This window comes from Microcebus murinus, unplaced genomic scaffold (genome assembly GCF_040939455.1).
Source record: "Microcebus murinus isolate Inina unplaced genomic scaffold, M.murinus_Inina_mat1.0 scaf018_hap2_Mmur4.0, whole genome shotgun sequence".
NCBI classification, from domain to species: domain Eukaryota; kingdom Metazoa; phylum Chordata; class Mammalia; order Primates; family Cheirogaleidae; genus Microcebus; species Microcebus murinus.
Genome location: NW_027438964.1, coordinates 354578 through 370996, shown reverse-complemented (window position 1 = coordinate 370996; position 16419 = coordinate 354578). Strand labels below are relative to the sequence as shown.

Genomic DNA, 16419 nt, shown 5'->3' with positions numbered 1-16419 from the left:
GCCCCTGCCTGACACGCTCCTCCCCGCCCGGGCCGTCACCGTCCTCGGCCCCTGCCTGACGGGGCTCCTCCGTCGCCTGGGCCTTCCAAGGGCTTGGTGTGGACGCTGGTTCCAGGACGCCCTCCCAGGAACCCGGTAGCAGGGCGGCCGCAGCGTCTCGCGCAACCCAACCGTCCGCCGGCTGGCCGCCGTCGCTAAGTGGCCTGCGGGGGACGTGCTCCCGCTGTGCCGTGGGGGCCCAGCCTGGTGTCTTCTCTGAGGCCCCGCGGCTGCTGCTGCCCGCAAGGGGATAGCCGCGGAGGTGGGGGCCGCCTCCTCATGGGGACGTATACCCAGCTCTCCACGTCGGATTCCGGGGCTCTCTGTCCTGCCAGAAGGCCCAGCTGGCCTGCGGGTCCTCAGAGTGGCAAAAACATCCGAAAACTGAGATTGAGGGTCCGGTGGGTGTCTGCACTTTTGTGCTGGGCACCCCAGGGAGGCCCGGGGGCTGGCTGGACAACGCGGTCTGCTGGGCTGGGGGGGGGTTTGGAGGAGCAACTGATGCCCTTTGCACTTTGGGTAGCAAGTGTCTGAGGTGTCTCTGGGCCCTGTGCCATGTGGGGGCGGGGGCGGGGGCGGGGTTGGAGGAGGAGGAGGAGGAGGAGGAGGAGGAGGAAGAGGAGGAGGAGGGGGTGGGAAGGCCCGTGGCCTGCAGTCGTGTTCCCCGGGGTGGCACAGCATGTGGCTTCTTCCACAGGCTGTTTGGCCTGGGCTCCCTGCACCTGGGCCTTTGGAGGACCGGCCCTGTGCTTGCCAACACTTCCTGCAGGGACCCAGAGCTGGGAGGTTGCATCTCTCAGCCCTGGGTCGGGCAGAGCCCCAGCGGGCCATGCCCACAACCTCTCTCAGCAGGGGTCCCCCAGAAGGCTCCTTTGGGACCAGGATTCTCTTGCGGGTGACTCTTTAAGGTCTGGCCCCTGGATGGAGGGGCACCAGGAGTAGAGGAGCAGGAAGGGGAAGGGGGTGGCCATGCGAGGGGACACTTTCAGGCCAAGTCCCAGCTTCAGTCTGATCCTCCTGGGAACGCCGGGGTGGACATCACACCTCCTGGTTGCCCCGCTCTGAGACAAGGAGCCGGGCTTCGCATTCCCACAGCAGCCAGTCGTGGGCTGAGGACACCTGGGGCGTTGGGAACTCCCTGGCTTCTCCTTGGTTTAACATCTGGAGCTGCTTGTGAATTGTGCCGCCACACACACCCGAGTGCAGGTGTCTTCTGCACAGACTGCGGGCCTCGCTCTTCTGAATGCCGCTAGCTCGCGACCCACCCACGGGTGAACCTGGTCAGGGTACTTTCTCTCAGGGGCAGACTCTGATCCGGGCGGGCTACCGGTGTCTCTGTTTGCTCCTTTCTTTCTTCCACTTCGGGAAAGGCTTCCTTACTGGGTGTGGAAATCTCCTATGCCTTTCCTCGCCTATTCCCTCAGCTCTAAAATTCTCTTTCGGTTGCCACCCTCACAGATGGATTAGGAAACTCTTTGCGGTGCACTCATTAGTGAAATGACCTCAATGACGCTGGAATCCAATATCTAATCGCCGATTTTTAGCGAGTCCACACGCCAGGGTGGTCGGGGTCCAATGCAGCCCCGGCCAGGCCCAGGCCCCTTGGACTGGGCCACAGGAGGACACAGAGGAGGGTCCCGGCCCCCACGGTAGGTAGAGGTGCGGGCAGTTCTCCAAGGGCTTGGGTGTTTTCCAGAGGGAGGAGATGGAGGGGACTGATTTCTTCAGCGCCCCACAAACCACGCCACCCCACCCCACCCATGGGACACATCCCGAGAGAGAGAGACGCCCCATACACTGGCTCCCCTCCCCCGTGCGCTGTGCCCCAGCCCTGACCCGGGGGAATAGGCGGCCGCCGGGCAACAGGGCGGGGGGAGCAGCTGGAAGGGGTTGTGGGGGAGGGCGGCCCCTGGCTGGGGTCAAAGGGCGAGCGCCCCGCCCCTCCCGCCCGTGCGCAGTCAGCGGCCCCGGCGCGCTGGGGGTGGGGGGCGGGGAGGTGAAGGAGGCCAGGCAAGGAGAGGAGGGGGGCTTGAAGGGCTCCACCTTGGCGGGTCCAGCCGTGGAGGCGCATCTTGTGTGAGTGTGAGTGAGTGAGTGAGTGTGAGTGTGAGTGTGTGTGTATACAGAGACAGCCCCCAACCCCGGCCCGCCGCTCCCTGCCCGCCCCGCCTGTCACCCCCGTCCCTCGGAGCCCGCGGGACCCGGCCCGGCGAACTCAACAGGCCCGACCCGGCGCGGGGCCTGGGGCGGGAGGAGGCGGCGGGGAAGCGCAGAGAGGCTCGGCTTCTTGAGCGGGGCAGGGGCGCCCTCCGCCGTCCACGGCCACACCACCCCGAACGCGCCCCATCTCGTCTGATCTCGGAAGCTAAGCAGGGTCGGGCCTGGGAATACCGGGTGCCGTAGGCTTCTTCTTTTTTTTTTTGCCTCTGGTTCTGTCGCGTTTCTGGGAGTGCGGGGGCGGCCCGGGGTGGGGGTGACCCCCACCCTCAGCGCCCGCCGCGGTGCCTGGCGCCCCAGCCCGCACCGTGGGGCCTCCTCTTGTCCCGAGCCGTGACACCGCCGCCACGCGGCAGCATGCGTGGCTTCTGGACTGTCAGGTCTCAGACCAAAGGTCTGCTCTGTGGGAGCCGACACGCTGGAGGAAACCTTGAGAGTCTGAGAGGGGAGGGAGTTCCAGAAGAAGGCCAGGATGTCATTTTGAGGGAGTATGTGACCAGAACTCCTCCCGTTGCTTTTGGGGTTCTATGGGCTACACGTAGGAATCTTTGGTGGTGGCACCTGATGTTCGGGGATCCGGAGTCACACCCAGACCTGCTCCACAGGCCTCCTTTTACTTTTCTCTTCGGATTCATTTTTTTTTTTTTTTTTTTGAGACAGAGTCTCGGTTTGTTGCCCAGGCTAGAGTGAGTGCCGTGGCGTCAGCCTAGCTCACAGCAACTTCAAACGCCTGGGCTCGAGTGATCCTTCTGCCTCAGCCTCCCGGGTAGCTGGGACTGCAGGCATGCGCCACCATGCCCCGCTAATTTTTTATATATATATCAGTTGGCCAATTAATTTCTTTCTATTTATAGTAGAGACGGGGTCTCGCTCTTGCTCAGGCTGGTTTTGAACTCCTGACCTTGAGCAATCCGCCCGCCTCGGCCTCCCAAGAGCTAGGATTACAGGCGTGAGCCACAGCGCCCGGCCGGATTCATTATTTTTAAAAAGTGTCTCTTATCTCTATTATTGCATTTTCTTTTCTCTCTCTTTTCAAGCAGATGATGGGAGTCCAAGTATTAAGGTGACATGTGTTGCCCGTGCCCCCCTCCCCCCCCCGTGTTCTTATTCATTTACCTCTCATGTTGTTCCAGCATATTGTGGGGGCACCAATGTTAAGGTCGGGTGCGTTGCCCTCTCCCAGCCTCCCCCCTCGGGTCAGAGCTTCAAGTGCGCCCATCCCCCAGTCGGTGCGCACCCACCCCATTCCTAATGGATGTGTATGCCCATCCCCTCCCCCCACCCGCCCGACACCCACCCGAAGAAGGTGATTCCTCTGTGTCCACTTAGGTGTCCATCGGTTCGTACCCATTTGCTGGTGAGCGCGAGCACGTGGTGCTCGTGTGTCCATTCTTGGGATACTTGGCTTACTGGAACGGGTTCCAGCTCTGGCCAGGAGAACCACGAGAGGTGCCCCCTCACCGCTGCTCCTCATAGCCGAATAGCACTCCGTGGTGTCCACGCGCCACATTTTATTTACCCACTCGTGGGTCGATGGGCACTCGGGTGGCTTCCAGGTCTTTGCGATTGTGACTTGTGCCCTGACACTAACCCTAACCCTTACCCAGCCCGTCTCCTCCACGGCCCCTGCCTGACTGACTCCTTCCCGCCCGGCCTATCACCTGTCACCGTCCTCTGCCCCTGCCTGACACGCTCCTCCCCGCCCGGGCCGTCACCGTCCTCGGCCCCTGCCTGACGGGGCTCCTCCGTCGCCTGGGCCTTCCAAGGGCTTGGTGTGGACGCTGGTTCCAGGACGCCCTCCCAGGAACCCGGTAGCAGGGCGGCCGCAGCGTCTCGCGCAACCCAACCGTCCGCCGGCTGGCCGCCGTCGCTAAGTGGCCTGCGGGGGACGTGCTCCCGCTGTGCCGTGGGGGCCCAGCCTGGTGTCTTCTCTGAGGCCCCGCGGCTGCTGCTGCCCGCAAGGGGATAGCCGCGGAGGTGGGGGCCGCCTCCTCATGGGGACGTATACCCAGCTCTCCACGTCGGATTCCGGGGCTCTCTGTCCTGCCAGAAGGCCCAGCTGGCCTGCGGGTCCTCAGAGTGGCAAAAACATCCGAAAACTGAGATTGAGGGTCCGGTGGGTGTCTGCACTTTTGTGCTGGGCACCCCAGGGAGGCCCGGGGGCTGGCTGGACAACGCGGTCTGCTGGGCTGGGGGGGGGTTTGGAGGAGCAACTGATGCCCTTTGCACTTTGGGTAGCAAGTGTCTGAGGTGTCTCTGGGCCCTGTGCCATGTGGGGGCGGGGGCGGGGGCGGGGTTGGAGGAGGAGGAGGAGGAGGAGGAGGAGGAGGAAGAGGAGGAGGAGGGGGTGGGAAGGCCCGTGGCCTGCAGTCGTGTTCCCCGGGGTGGCACAGCATGTGGCTTCTTCCACAGGCTGTTTGGCCTGGGCTCCCTGCACCTGGGCCTTTGGAGGACCGGCCCTGTGCTTGCCAACACTTCCTGCAGGGACCCAGAGCTGGGAGGTTGCATCTCTCAGCCCTGGGTCGGGCAGAGCCCCAGCGGGCCATGCCCACAACCTCTCTCAGCAGGGGTCCCCCAGAAGGCTCCTTTGGGACCAGGATTCTCTTGCGGGTGACTCTTTAAGGTCTGGCCCCTGGATGGAGGGGCACCAGGAGTAGAGGAGCAGGAAGGGGAAGGGGGTGGCCATGCGAGGGGACACTTTCAGGCCAAGTCCCAGCTTCAGTCTGATCCTCCTGGGAACGCCGGGGTGGACATCACACCTCCTGGTTGCCCCGCTCTGAGACAAGGAGCCGGGCTTCGCATTCCCACAGCAGCCAGTCGTGGGCTGAGGACACCTGGGGCGTTGGGAACTCCCTGGCTTCTCCTTGGTTTAACATCTGGAGCTGCTTGTGAATTGTGCCGCCACACACACCCGAGTGCAGGTGTCTTCTGCACAGACTGCGGGCCTCGCTCTTCTGAATGCCGCTAGCTCGCGACCCACCCACGGGTGAACCTGGTCAGGGTACTTTCTCTCAGGGGCAGACTCTGATCCGGGCGGGCTACCGGTGTCTCTGTTTGCTCCTTTCTTTCTTCCACTTCGGGAAAGGCTTCCTTACTGGGTGTGGAAATCTCCTATGCCTTTCCTCGCCTATTCCCTCAGCTCTAAAATTCTCTTTCGGTTGCCACCCTCACAGATGGATTAGGAAACTCTTTGCGGTGCACTCATTAGTGAAATGACCTCAATGACGCTGGAATCCAATATCTAATCGCCGATTTTTAGCGAGTCCACACGCCAGGGTGGTCGGGGTCCAATGCAGCCCCGGCCAGGCCCAGGCCCCTTGGACTGGGCCACAGGAGGACACAGAGGAGGGTCCCGGCCCCCACGGTAGGTAGAGGTGCGGGCAGTTCTCCAAGGGCTTGGGTGTTTTCCAGAGGGAGGAGATGGAGGGGACTGATTTCTTCAGCGCCCCACAAACCACGCCACCCCACCCCACCCATGGGACACATCCCGAGAGAGAGAGACGCCCCATACACTGGCTCCCCTCCCCCGTGCGCTGTGCCCCAGCCCTGACCCGGGGGAATAGGCGGCCGCCGGGCAACAGGGCGGGGGGAGCAGCTGGAAGGGGTTGTGGGGGAGGGCGGCCCCTGGCTGGGGTCAAAGGGCGAGCGCCCCGCCCCTCCCGCCCGTGCGCAGTCAGCGGCCCCGGCGCGCTGGGGGTGGGGGGCGGGGAGGTGAAGGAGGCCAGGCAAGGAGAGGAGGGGGGCTTGAAGGGCTCCACCTTGGCGGGTCCAGCCGTGGAGGCGCATCTTGTGTGAGTGTGAGTGAGTGAGTGAGTGTGAGTGTGAGTGTGTGTGTATACAGAGACAGCCCCCAACCCCGGCCCGCCGCTCCCTGCCCGCCCCGCCTGTCACCCCCGTCCCTCGGAGCCCGCGGGACCCGGCCCGGCGAACTCAACAGGCCCGACCCGGCGCGGGGCCTGGGGCGGGAGGAGGCGGCGGGGAAGCGCAGAGAGGCTCGGCTTCTTGAGCGGGGCAGGGGCGCCCTCCGCCGTCCACGGCCACACCACCCCGAACGCGCCCCATCTCGTCTGATCTCGGAAGCTAAGCAGGGTCGGGCCTGGGAATACCGGGTGCCGTAGGCTTCTTCTTTTTTTTTTTGCCTCTGGTTCTGTCGCGTTTCTGGGAGTGCGGGGGCGGCCCGGGGTGGGGGTGACCCCCACCCTCAGCGCCCGCCGCGGTGCCTGGCGCCCCAGCCCGCACCGTGGGGCCTCCTCTTGTCCCGAGCCGTGACACCGCCGCCACGCGGCAGCATGCGTGGCTTCTGGACTGTCAGGTCTCAGACCAAAGGTCTGCTCTGTGGGAGCCGACACGCTGGAGGAAACCTTGAGAGTCTGAGAGGGGAGGGAGTTCCAGAAGAAGGCCAGGATGTCATTTTGAGGGAGTATGTGACCAGAACTCCTCCCGTTGCTTTTGGGGTTCTATGGGCTACACGTAGGAATCTTTGGTGGTGGCACCTGATGTTCGGGGATCCGGAGTCACACCCAGACCTGCTCCACAGGCCTCCTTTTACTTTTCTCTTCGGATTCATTTTTTTTTTTTTTTTTTTTTTGAGACAGAGTCTCGGTTTGTTGCCCAGGCTAGAGTGAGTGCCGTGGCGTCAGCCTAGCTCACAGCAACTTCAAACGCCTGGGCTCGAGTGATCCTTCTGCCTCAGCCTCCCGGGTAGCTGGGACTGCAGGCATGCGCCACCATGCCCCGCTAATTTTTTATATATATATCAGTTGGCCAATTAATTTCTTTCTATTTATAGTAGAGACGGGGTCTCGCTCTTGCTCAGGCTGGTTTTGAACTCCTGACCTTGAGCAATCCGCCCGCCTCGGCCTCCCAAGAGCTAGGATTACAGGCGTGAGCCACAGCGCCCGGCCGGATTCATTATTTTTAAAAAGTGTCTCTTTACAATGGAATACTACTCAAAAAAAAAAAAATAAATAAAAAAAAAAAAAGTGTCTCTTATCTCTATTATTGCATTTTCTTTTCTCTCTCTTTTCAAGCAGATGATGGGAGTCCAAGTATTAAGGTGACATGTGTTGCCCGTGCCCCCCTCCCCCCCCCGTGTTCTTATTCATTTACCTCTCATGTTGTTCCAGCATATTGTGGGGGCACCAATGTTAAGGTCGGGTGCGTTGCCCTCTCCCAGCCTCCCCCCTCGGGTCAGAGCTTCAAGTGCGCCCATCCCCCAGTCGGTGCGCACCCACCCCATTCCTAATGGATGTGTATGCCCATCCCCTCCCCCCACCCGCCCGACACCCACCCGAAGAAGGTGATTCCTCTGTGTCCACTTAGGTGTCCATCGGTTCGTACCCATTTGCTGGTGAGCGCGAGCACGTGGTGCTCGTGTGTCCATTCTTGGGATACTTGGCTTACTGGAACGGGTTCCAGCTCTGGCCAGGAGAACCACGAGAGGTGCCCCCTCACCGCTGCTCCTCATAGCCGAATAGCACTCCGTGGTGTCCACGCGCCACATTTTATTTACCCACTCGTGGGTCGATGGGCACTCGGGTGGCTTCCAGGTCTTTGCGATTGTGACTTGTGCCCTGACACTAACCCTAACCCTTACCCAGCCCGTCTCCTCCACGGCCCCTGCCTGACTGACTCCTTCCCGCCCGGCCTATCACCTGTCACCGTCCTCTGCCCCTGCCTGACACGCTCCTCCCCGCCCGGGCCGTCACCGTCCTCGGCCCCTGCCTGACGGGGCTCCTCCGTCGCCTGGGCCTTCCAAGGGCTTGGTGTGGACGCTGGTTCCAGGACGCCCTCCCAGGAACCCGGTAGCAGGGCGGCCGCAGCGTCTCGCGCAACCCAACCGTCCGCCGGCTGGCCGCCGTCGCTAAGTGGCCTGCGGGGGACGTGCTCCCGCTGTGCCGTGGGGGCCCAGCCTGGTGTCTTCTCTGAGGCCCCGCGGCTGCTGCTGCCCGCAAGGGGATAGCCGCGGAGGTGGGGGCCGCCTCCTCATGGGGACGTATACCCAGCTCTCCACGTCGGATTCCGGGGCTCTCTGTCCTGCCAGAAGGCCCAGCTGGCCTGCGGGTCCTCAGAGTGGCAAAAACATCCGAAAACTGAGATTGAGGGTCCGGTGGGTGTCTGCACTTTTGTGCTGGGCACCCCAGGGAGGCCCGGGGGCTGGCTGGACAACGCGGTCTGCTGGGCTGGGGGGGGGTTTGGAGGAGCAACTGATGCCCTTTGCACTTTGGGTAGCAAGTGTCTGAGGTGTCTCTGGGCCCTGTGCCATGTGGGGGCGGGGGCGGGGGCGGGGTTGGAGGAGGAGGAGGAGGAGGAGGAGGAGGAGGAAGAGGAGGAGGAGGGGGTGGGAAGGCCCGTGGCCTGCAGTCGTGTTCCCCGGGGTGGCACAGCATGTGGCTTCTTCCACAGGCTGTTTGGCCTGGGCTCCCTGCACCTGGGCCTTTGGAGGACCGGCCCTGTGCTTGCCAACACTTCCTGCAGGGACCCAGAGCTGGGAGGTTGCATCTCTCAGCCCTGGGTCGGGCAGAGCCCCAGCGGGCCATGCCCACAACCTCTCTCAGCAGGGGTCCCCCAGAAGGCTCCTTTGGGACCAGGATTCTCTTGCGGGTGACTCTTTAAGGTCTGGCCCCTGGATGGAGGGGCACCAGGAGTAGAGGAGCAGGAAGGGGAAGGGGGTGGCCATGCGAGGGGACACTTTCAGGCCAAGTCCCAGCTTCAGTCTGATCCTCCTGGGAACGCCGGGGTGGACATCACACCTCCTGGTTGCCCCGCTCTGAGACAAGGAGCCGGGCTTCGCATTCCCACAGCAGCCAGTCGTGGGCTGAGGACACCTGGGGCGTTGGGAACTCCCTGGCTTCTCCTTGGTTTAACATCTGGAGCTGCTTGTGAATTGTGCCGCCACACACACCCGAGTGCAGGTGTCTTCTGCACAGACTGCGGGCCTCGCTCTTCTGAATGCCGCTAGCTCGCGACCCACCCACGGGTGAACCTGGTCAGGGTACTTTCTCTCAGGGGCAGACTCTGATCCGGGCGGGCTACCGGTGTCTCTGTTTGCTCCTTTCTTTCTTCCACTTCGGGAAAGGCTTCCTTACTGGGTGTGGAAATCTCCTATGCCTTTCCTCGCCTATTCCCTCAGCTCTAAAATTCTCTTTCGGTTGCCACCCTCACAGATGGATTAGGAAACTCTTTGCGGTGCACTCATTAGTGAAATGACCTCAATGACGCTGGAATCCAATATCTAATCGCCGATTTTTAGCGAGTCCACACGCCAGGGTGGTCGGGGTCCAATGCAGCCCCGGCCAGGCCCAGGCCCCTTGGACTGGGCCACAGGAGGACACAGAGGAGGGTCCCGGCCCCCACGGTAGGTAGAGGTGCGGGCAGTTCTCCAAGGGCTTGGGTGTTTTCCAGAGGGAGGAGATGGAGGGGACTGATTTCTTCAGCGCCCCACAAACCACGCCACCCCACCCCACCCATGGGACACATCCCGAGAGAGAGAGACGCCCCATACACTGGCTCCCCTCCCCCGTGCGCTGTGCCCCAGCCCTGACCCGGGGGAATAGGCGGCCGCCGGGCAACAGGGCGGGGGGAGCAGCTGGAAGGGGTTGTGGGGGAGGGCGGCCCCTGGCTGGGGTCAAAGGGCGAGCGCCCCGCCCCTCCCGCCCGTGCGCAGTCAGCGGCCCCGGCGCGCTGGGGGTGGGGGGCGGGGAGGTGAAGGAGGCCAGGCAAGGAGAGGAGGGGGGCTTGAAGGGCTCCACCTTGGCGGGTCCAGCCGTGGAGGCGCATCTTGTGTGAGTGTGAGTGAGTGAGTGAGTGTGAGTGTGAGTGTGTGTGTATACAGAGACAGCCCCCAACCCCGGCCCGCCGCTCCCTGCCCGCCCCGCCTGTCACCCCCGTCCCTCGGAGCCCGCGGGACCCGGCCCGGCGAACTCAACAGGCCCGACCCGGCGCGGGGCCTGGGGCGGGAGGAGGCGGCGGGGAAGCGCAGAGAGGCTCGGCTTCTTGAGCGGGGCAGGGGCGCCCTCCGCCGTCCACGGCCACACCACCCCGAACGCGCCCCATCTCGTCTGATCTCGGAAGCTAAGCAGGGTCGGGCCTGGGAATACCGGGTGCCGTAGGCTTCTTCTTTTTTTTTTTGCCTCTGGTTCTGTCGCGTTTCTGGGAGTGCGGGGGCGGCCCGGGGTGGGGGTGACCCCCACCCTCAGCGCCCGCCGCGGTGCCTGGCGCCCCAGCCCGCACCGTGGGGCCTCCTCTTGTCCCGAGCCGTGACACCGCCGCCACGCGGCAGCATGCGTGGCTTCTGGACTGTCAGGTCTCAGACCAAAGGTCTGCTCTGTGGGAGCCGACACGCTGGAGGAAACCTTGAGAGTCTGAGAGGGGAGGGAGTTCCAGAAGAAGGCCAGGATGTCATTTTGAGGGAGTATGTGACCAGAACTCCTCCCGTTGCTTTTGGGGTTCTATGGGCTACACGTAGGAATCTTTGGTGGTGGCACCTGATGTTCGGGGATCCGGAGTCACACCCAGACCTGCTCCACAGGCCTCCTTTTACTTTTCTCTTCGGATTCATTTTTTTTTTTTTTTTTTTTTTGAGACAGAGTCTCGGTTTGTTGCCCAGGCTAGAGTGAGTGCCGTGGCGTCAGCCTAGCTCACAGCAACTTCAAACGCCTGGGCTCGAGTGATCCTTCTGCCTCAGCCTCCCGGGTAGCTGGGACTGCAGGCATGCGCCACCATGCCCCGCTAATTTTTTATATATATATCAGTTGGCCAATTAATTTCTTTCTATTTATAGTAGAGACGGGGTCTCGCTCTTGCTCAGGCTGGTTTTGAACTCCTGACCTTGAGCAATCCGCCCGCCTCGGCCTCCCAAGAGCTAGGATTACAGGCGTGAGCCACAGCGCCCGGCCGGATTCATTATTTTTAAAAAGTGTCTCTTTACAATGGAATACTACTCAAAAAAAAAAAAATAAATAAAAAAAAAAAAAGTGTCTCTTATCTCTATTATTGCATTTTCTTTTCTCTCTCTTTTCAAGCAGATGATGGGAGTCCAAGTATTAAGGTGACATGTGTTGCCCGTGCCCCCCTCCCCCCCCCGTGTTCTTATTCATTTACCTCTCATGTTGTTCCAGCATATTGTGGGGGCACCAATGTTAAGGTCGGGTGCGTTGCCCTCTCCCAGCCTCCCCCCTCGGGTCAGAGCTTCAAGTGCGCCCATCCCCCAGTCGGTGCGCACCCACCCCATTCCTAATGGATGTGTATGCCCATCCCCTCCCCCCACCCGCCCGACACCCACCCGAAGAAGGTGATTCCTCTGTGTCCACTTAGGTGTCCATCGGTTCGTACCCATTTGCTGGTGAGCGCGAGCACGTGGTGCTCGTGTGTCCATTCTTGGGATACTTGGCTTACTGGAACGGGTTCCAGCTCTGGCCAGGAGAACCACGAGAGGTGCCCCCTCACCGCTGCTCCTCATAGCCGAATAGCACTCCGTGGTGTCCACGCGCCACATTTTATTTACCCACTCGTGGGTCGATGGGCACTCGGGTGGCTTCCAGGTCTTTGCGATTGTGACTTGTGCCCTGACACTAACCCTAACCCTTACCCAGCCCGTCTCCTCCACGGCCCCTGCCTGACTGACTCCTTCCCGCCCGGCCTATCACCTGTCACCGTCCTCTGCCCCTGCCTGACACGCTCCTCCCCGCCCGGGCCGTCACCGTCCTCGGCCCCTGCCTGACGGGGCTCCTCCGTCGCCTGGGCCTTCCAAGGGCTTGGTGTGGACGCTGGTTCCAGGACGCCCTCCCAGGAACCCGGTAGCAGGGCGGCCGCAGCGTCTCGCGCAACCCAACCGTCCGCCGGCTGGCCGCCGTCGCTAAGTGGCCTGCGGGGGACGTGCTCCCGCTGTGCCGTGGGGGCCCAGCCTGGTGTCTTCTCTGAGGCCCCGCGGCTGCCGCTGCCCGCAAGGGGATAGCCGCGGAGGTGGGGGCCGCCTCCTCATGGGGACGTATACCCAGCTCTCCACGTCGGATTCCGGGGCTCTCTGTCCTGCCAGAAGGCCCAGCTGGCCTGCGGGTCCTCAGAGTGGCAAAAACATCCGAAAACTGAGATTGAGGGTCCGGTGGGTGTCTGCACTTTTGTGCTGGGCACCCCAGGGAGGCCCGGGGGCTGGCTGGACAACGCGGTCTGCTGGGCTGGGGGGGGGTTTGGAGGAGCAACTGATGCCCTTTGCACTTTGGGTAGCAAGTGTCTGAGGTGTCTCTGGGCCCTGTGCCATGTGGGGGCGGGGGCGGGGGCGGGGTTGGAGGAGGAGGAGGAGGAGGAGGAGGAGGAGGAGGAGGAGGAGGAGGGGGTGGGAAGGGCCGTGGCCTGCAGTCGTGTTCCCCGGGGTGGCACAGCATGTGGCTTCTTCCACAGGCTGTTTGGCCTGGGCTCCCTGCACCTGGGCCTTTGGAGGACCGGCCCTGTGCTTGCCAACACTTCCTGCAGGGACCCAGAGCTGGGAGGTTGCATCTCTCAGCCCTGGGTCGGGCAGAGCCCCAGCGGGCCATGCCCACAACCTCTCTCAGCAGGGGTCCCCCAGAAGGCTCCTTTGGGACCAGGATTCTCTTGCGGGTGACTCTTTAAGGTCTGGCCCCTGGATGGAGGGGCACCAGGAGTAGAGGAGCAGGAAGGGGAAGGGGGTGGCCATGCGAGGGGACACTTTCAGGCCAAGTCCCAGCTTCAGTCTGATCCTCCTGGGAACGCCGGGGTGGACATCACACCTCCTGGTTGCCCCGCTCTGAGACAAGGAGCCGGGCTTCGCATTCCCACAGCAGCCAGTCGTGGGCTGAGGACACCTGGGGCGTTGGGAACTCCCTGGCTTCTCCTTGGTTTAACATCTGGAGCTGCTTGTGAATTGTGCCGCCACACACACCCGAGTGCAGGTGTCTTCTGCACAGACTGCGGGCCTCGCTCTTCTGAATGCCGCTAGCTCGCGACCCACCCACGGGTGAACCTGGTCAGGGTACTTTCTCTCAGGGGCAGACTCTGATCCGGGCGGGCTACCGGTGTCTCTGTTTGCTCCTTTCTTTCTTCCACTTCGGGAAAGGCTTCCTTACTGGGTGTGGAAATCTCCTATGCCTTTCCTCGCCTATTCCCTCAGCTCTAAAATTCTCTTTCGGTTGCCACCCTCACAGATGGATTAGGAAACTCTTTGCGGTGCACTCATTAGTGAAATGACCTCAATGACGCTGGAATCCAATATCTAATCGCCGATTTTTAGCGAGTCCACACGCCAGGGTGGTCGGGGTCCAATGCAGCCCCGGCCAGGCCCAGGCCCCTTGGACTGGGCCACAGGAGGACACAGAGGAGGGTCCCGGCCCCCACGGTAGGTAGAGGTGCGGGCAGTTCTCCAAGGGCTTGGGTGTTTTCCAGAGGGAGGAGATGGAGGGGACTGATTTCTTCAGCGCCCCACAAACCACGCCACCCCACCCCACCCATGGGACACATCCCGAGAGAGAGAGACGCCCCATACACTGGCTCCCCTCCCCCGTGCGCTGTGCCCCAGCCCTGGCCCGGGGGAATAGGCGGCCGCCGGGCAACAGGGCGGGGGGAGCAGCTGGAAGGGGTTGTGGGGGAGGGCGGCCCCTGGCTGGGGTCAAAGGGCGAGCGCCCCGCCCCTCCCGCCCGTGCGCAGTCAGCGGCCCCGGCGCGCTGGGGGTGGGGGGCGGGGAGGTGAAGGAGGCCAGGCAAGGAGAGGAGGGGGGCTTGAAGGGCTCCACCTTGGCGGGTCCAGCCGTGGAGGCGCATCTTGTGTGAGTGTGAGTGAGTGAGTGAGTGTGAGTGTGAGTGTGTGTGTATACAGAGACAGCCCCCAACCCCGGCCCGCCGCTCCCTGCCCGCCCCGCCTGTCACCCCCGTCCCTCGGAGCCCGCGGGACCCGGCCCGGCGAACTCAACAGGCCCGACCCGGCGCGGGGCCTGGGGCGGGAGGAGGCGGCGGGGAAGCGCAGAGAGGCTCGGCTTCTTGAGCGGGGCAGGGGCGCCCTCCGCCGTCCACGGCCACACCACCCCGAACGCGCCCGATCCCGTCTGGTCTCGGAAGCTAAGCAGGGTCGGGCCTGGTTAGAACTTGGATGGGAGACCGCCCGGGAATACCGGGTGCCGTAGGCTTCTTCTTTTTTTTTTTTGCCTCTGGTTCTGTCGCGTTTCTGGGAGTGCGGGGGCGGCCCGGGGTGGGGGTGACCCCCACCCTCGGCGCCCGCCGCGGTGCCTGGCGCCCCAGCCCGCACCGTGGGGCCTCCTCTTGTCCCGAGCCGTGACACCGCCGCCACGCGGCAGCATGCCTGGCTTCTGGACAGTCAGGTCTCAGACCAAAGGTCTGCTCTGTGGGAGCCGACACGCTGGAGGAAACCTCGAGAGTCTGAGAGGGGAGGGAGTTCCAGAAGAAGGCCAGGATGTCATTTTGAGGGAGTATGTGACCAGAACTCCTCCCGTTGCTTTTGGGGTTCTATGGGCTACACGTAGGAATCTTTGGTGGTGGCACCTGATGTTCGGGGATCCGGAGTCACACCCAGACCTGCTCCACAGGCCTCCTTTTACTTTTCTCTTCGGATTCATTTTTTTTTTTTTTTTTTTTTTTGAGACAGAGTCTCGGTTTGTTGCCCAGGCTAGAGTGAGTGCCGTGGCGTCAGCCTAGCTCACAGCAACTTCAAACGCCTGGGCTCGAGTGATCCTTCTGCCTCAGCCTCCCGGGTAGCTGGGACTGCAGGCATGCGCCACCATGCCCCGCTAATTTTTTATATATATATCAGTTGGCCAATTAATTTCTTTCTATTTATAGTAGAGACGGGGTCTCGCTCTTGCTCAGGCTGGTTTTGAACTCCTGACCTTGAGCAATCCGCCCGCCTCGGCCTCCCAAGAGCTAGGATTACAGGCGTGAGCCACAGCGCCCGGCCGGATTCATTATTTTTAAAAAGTGTCTCTTATCTCTATTATTGCATTTTCTTTTCTCTCTCTTTTCAAGCAGATGATGGGAGTCCAAGTGTTAAGGTGACATGTGTTGCCCGTGCCCCCCTCCCCCCCCATGTTCTTATTCATTTACGTCTCATGTTGTTCCAGCATATTGTGGGGGCACCAATGTAAAGGTCGGGTGCGTTGCCCTCTCCCAGCCTCCCCCCTCGGGTCAGAGCTTCAAGTGCGCCCATCCCCCAGTCGGTGCGTACCCACCGCATTCCTAATGGATGTGTATGCCCATCCCCTCCCCCCACCCGCCCGACACCCACCCGAAGAAGGTGATTCCTCTGTGTCCACTTAGGTGTCCATCGGTTCGTACCCATTTGCTGGTGAGCGCGCTCACGTGGTGCTCGTGTGTCCATTCTTGGGATACCTGGCTTACTGGAACGGGTTCCAGCTCTGGCCAGGAGAACCACAAGAGGTGCCCCCTCACCGCTGCTCCTCATAGCCGAATAGCACTCCGTGGTGTCCACGGGCCACATTTTACTTACCCACTCGTGGGTCGATGGGCACTCGGGTGGCTTCCAGGACTTTGCGATTGTGACTTGTGCCCTGACACTAACCCTAACCCTTACCCAGCCAGTCTCCTCCACGGCCCCTGCCTGACTGACTCCTTCCCGCCCGGCCTATCACCTGTCACCGTCCTCTGCCCCTGCCTGACACGCTCCTCCCCGCCCGGGCCGTCACCGTCCTCGGCCCCTGCCTGACGGGGCTCCTCCGTCGCCTGGGCCTTCCAAGGGCTTGGTGTGGACGCTGGTTCCAGGACGCCCTCCCAGGAACCCGGTAGCAGGGCGGCCGCAGCGTCTCGCGCAACCCAACCGTCCGCCGGCTGGCCGCCGTCGCTAAGTGGCCTGCGGGGGACGTGCTCCCGCTGTGCCGTGGGGGCCCAGCCTGGTGTCTTCTCTGAGGCCCCGCGGCTGCCGCTCCCCGCAAGGGGATAGCCGCGGAGGTGGGGACCGCCTCCTCATGGGGACTTATACCCAGCTGTCCAAGTCGGATTCCGGGGCTCTCTGTCCTGCCAGAAGGCCCAGCTGGCCTGCGGGTCCTTAGAGTGGCAAAAACATCCGAAAACTGAGATGGAGGGTCCGGTGGGTGTCTGCACTTTTGTGCTGGGCACCCCAGGGAGGCCCGGGGGCTGGCTGGACAACGCGGTCTGCTGGGCAGGGGGGGGGTTTGGAGGAGCAAC

General features: G+C 62.5%; 1 pseudogene; it reads left to right on the top strand.

Moving 5' to 3' along the window:
• Positions 1-14271: 14271 nt before the first annotated feature.
• LOC142867569 (uncharacterized) lies at positions 14272-14390 on the top strand (annotated as a pseudogene).
• Positions 14391-16419: the final 2029 nt, after the last annotated feature.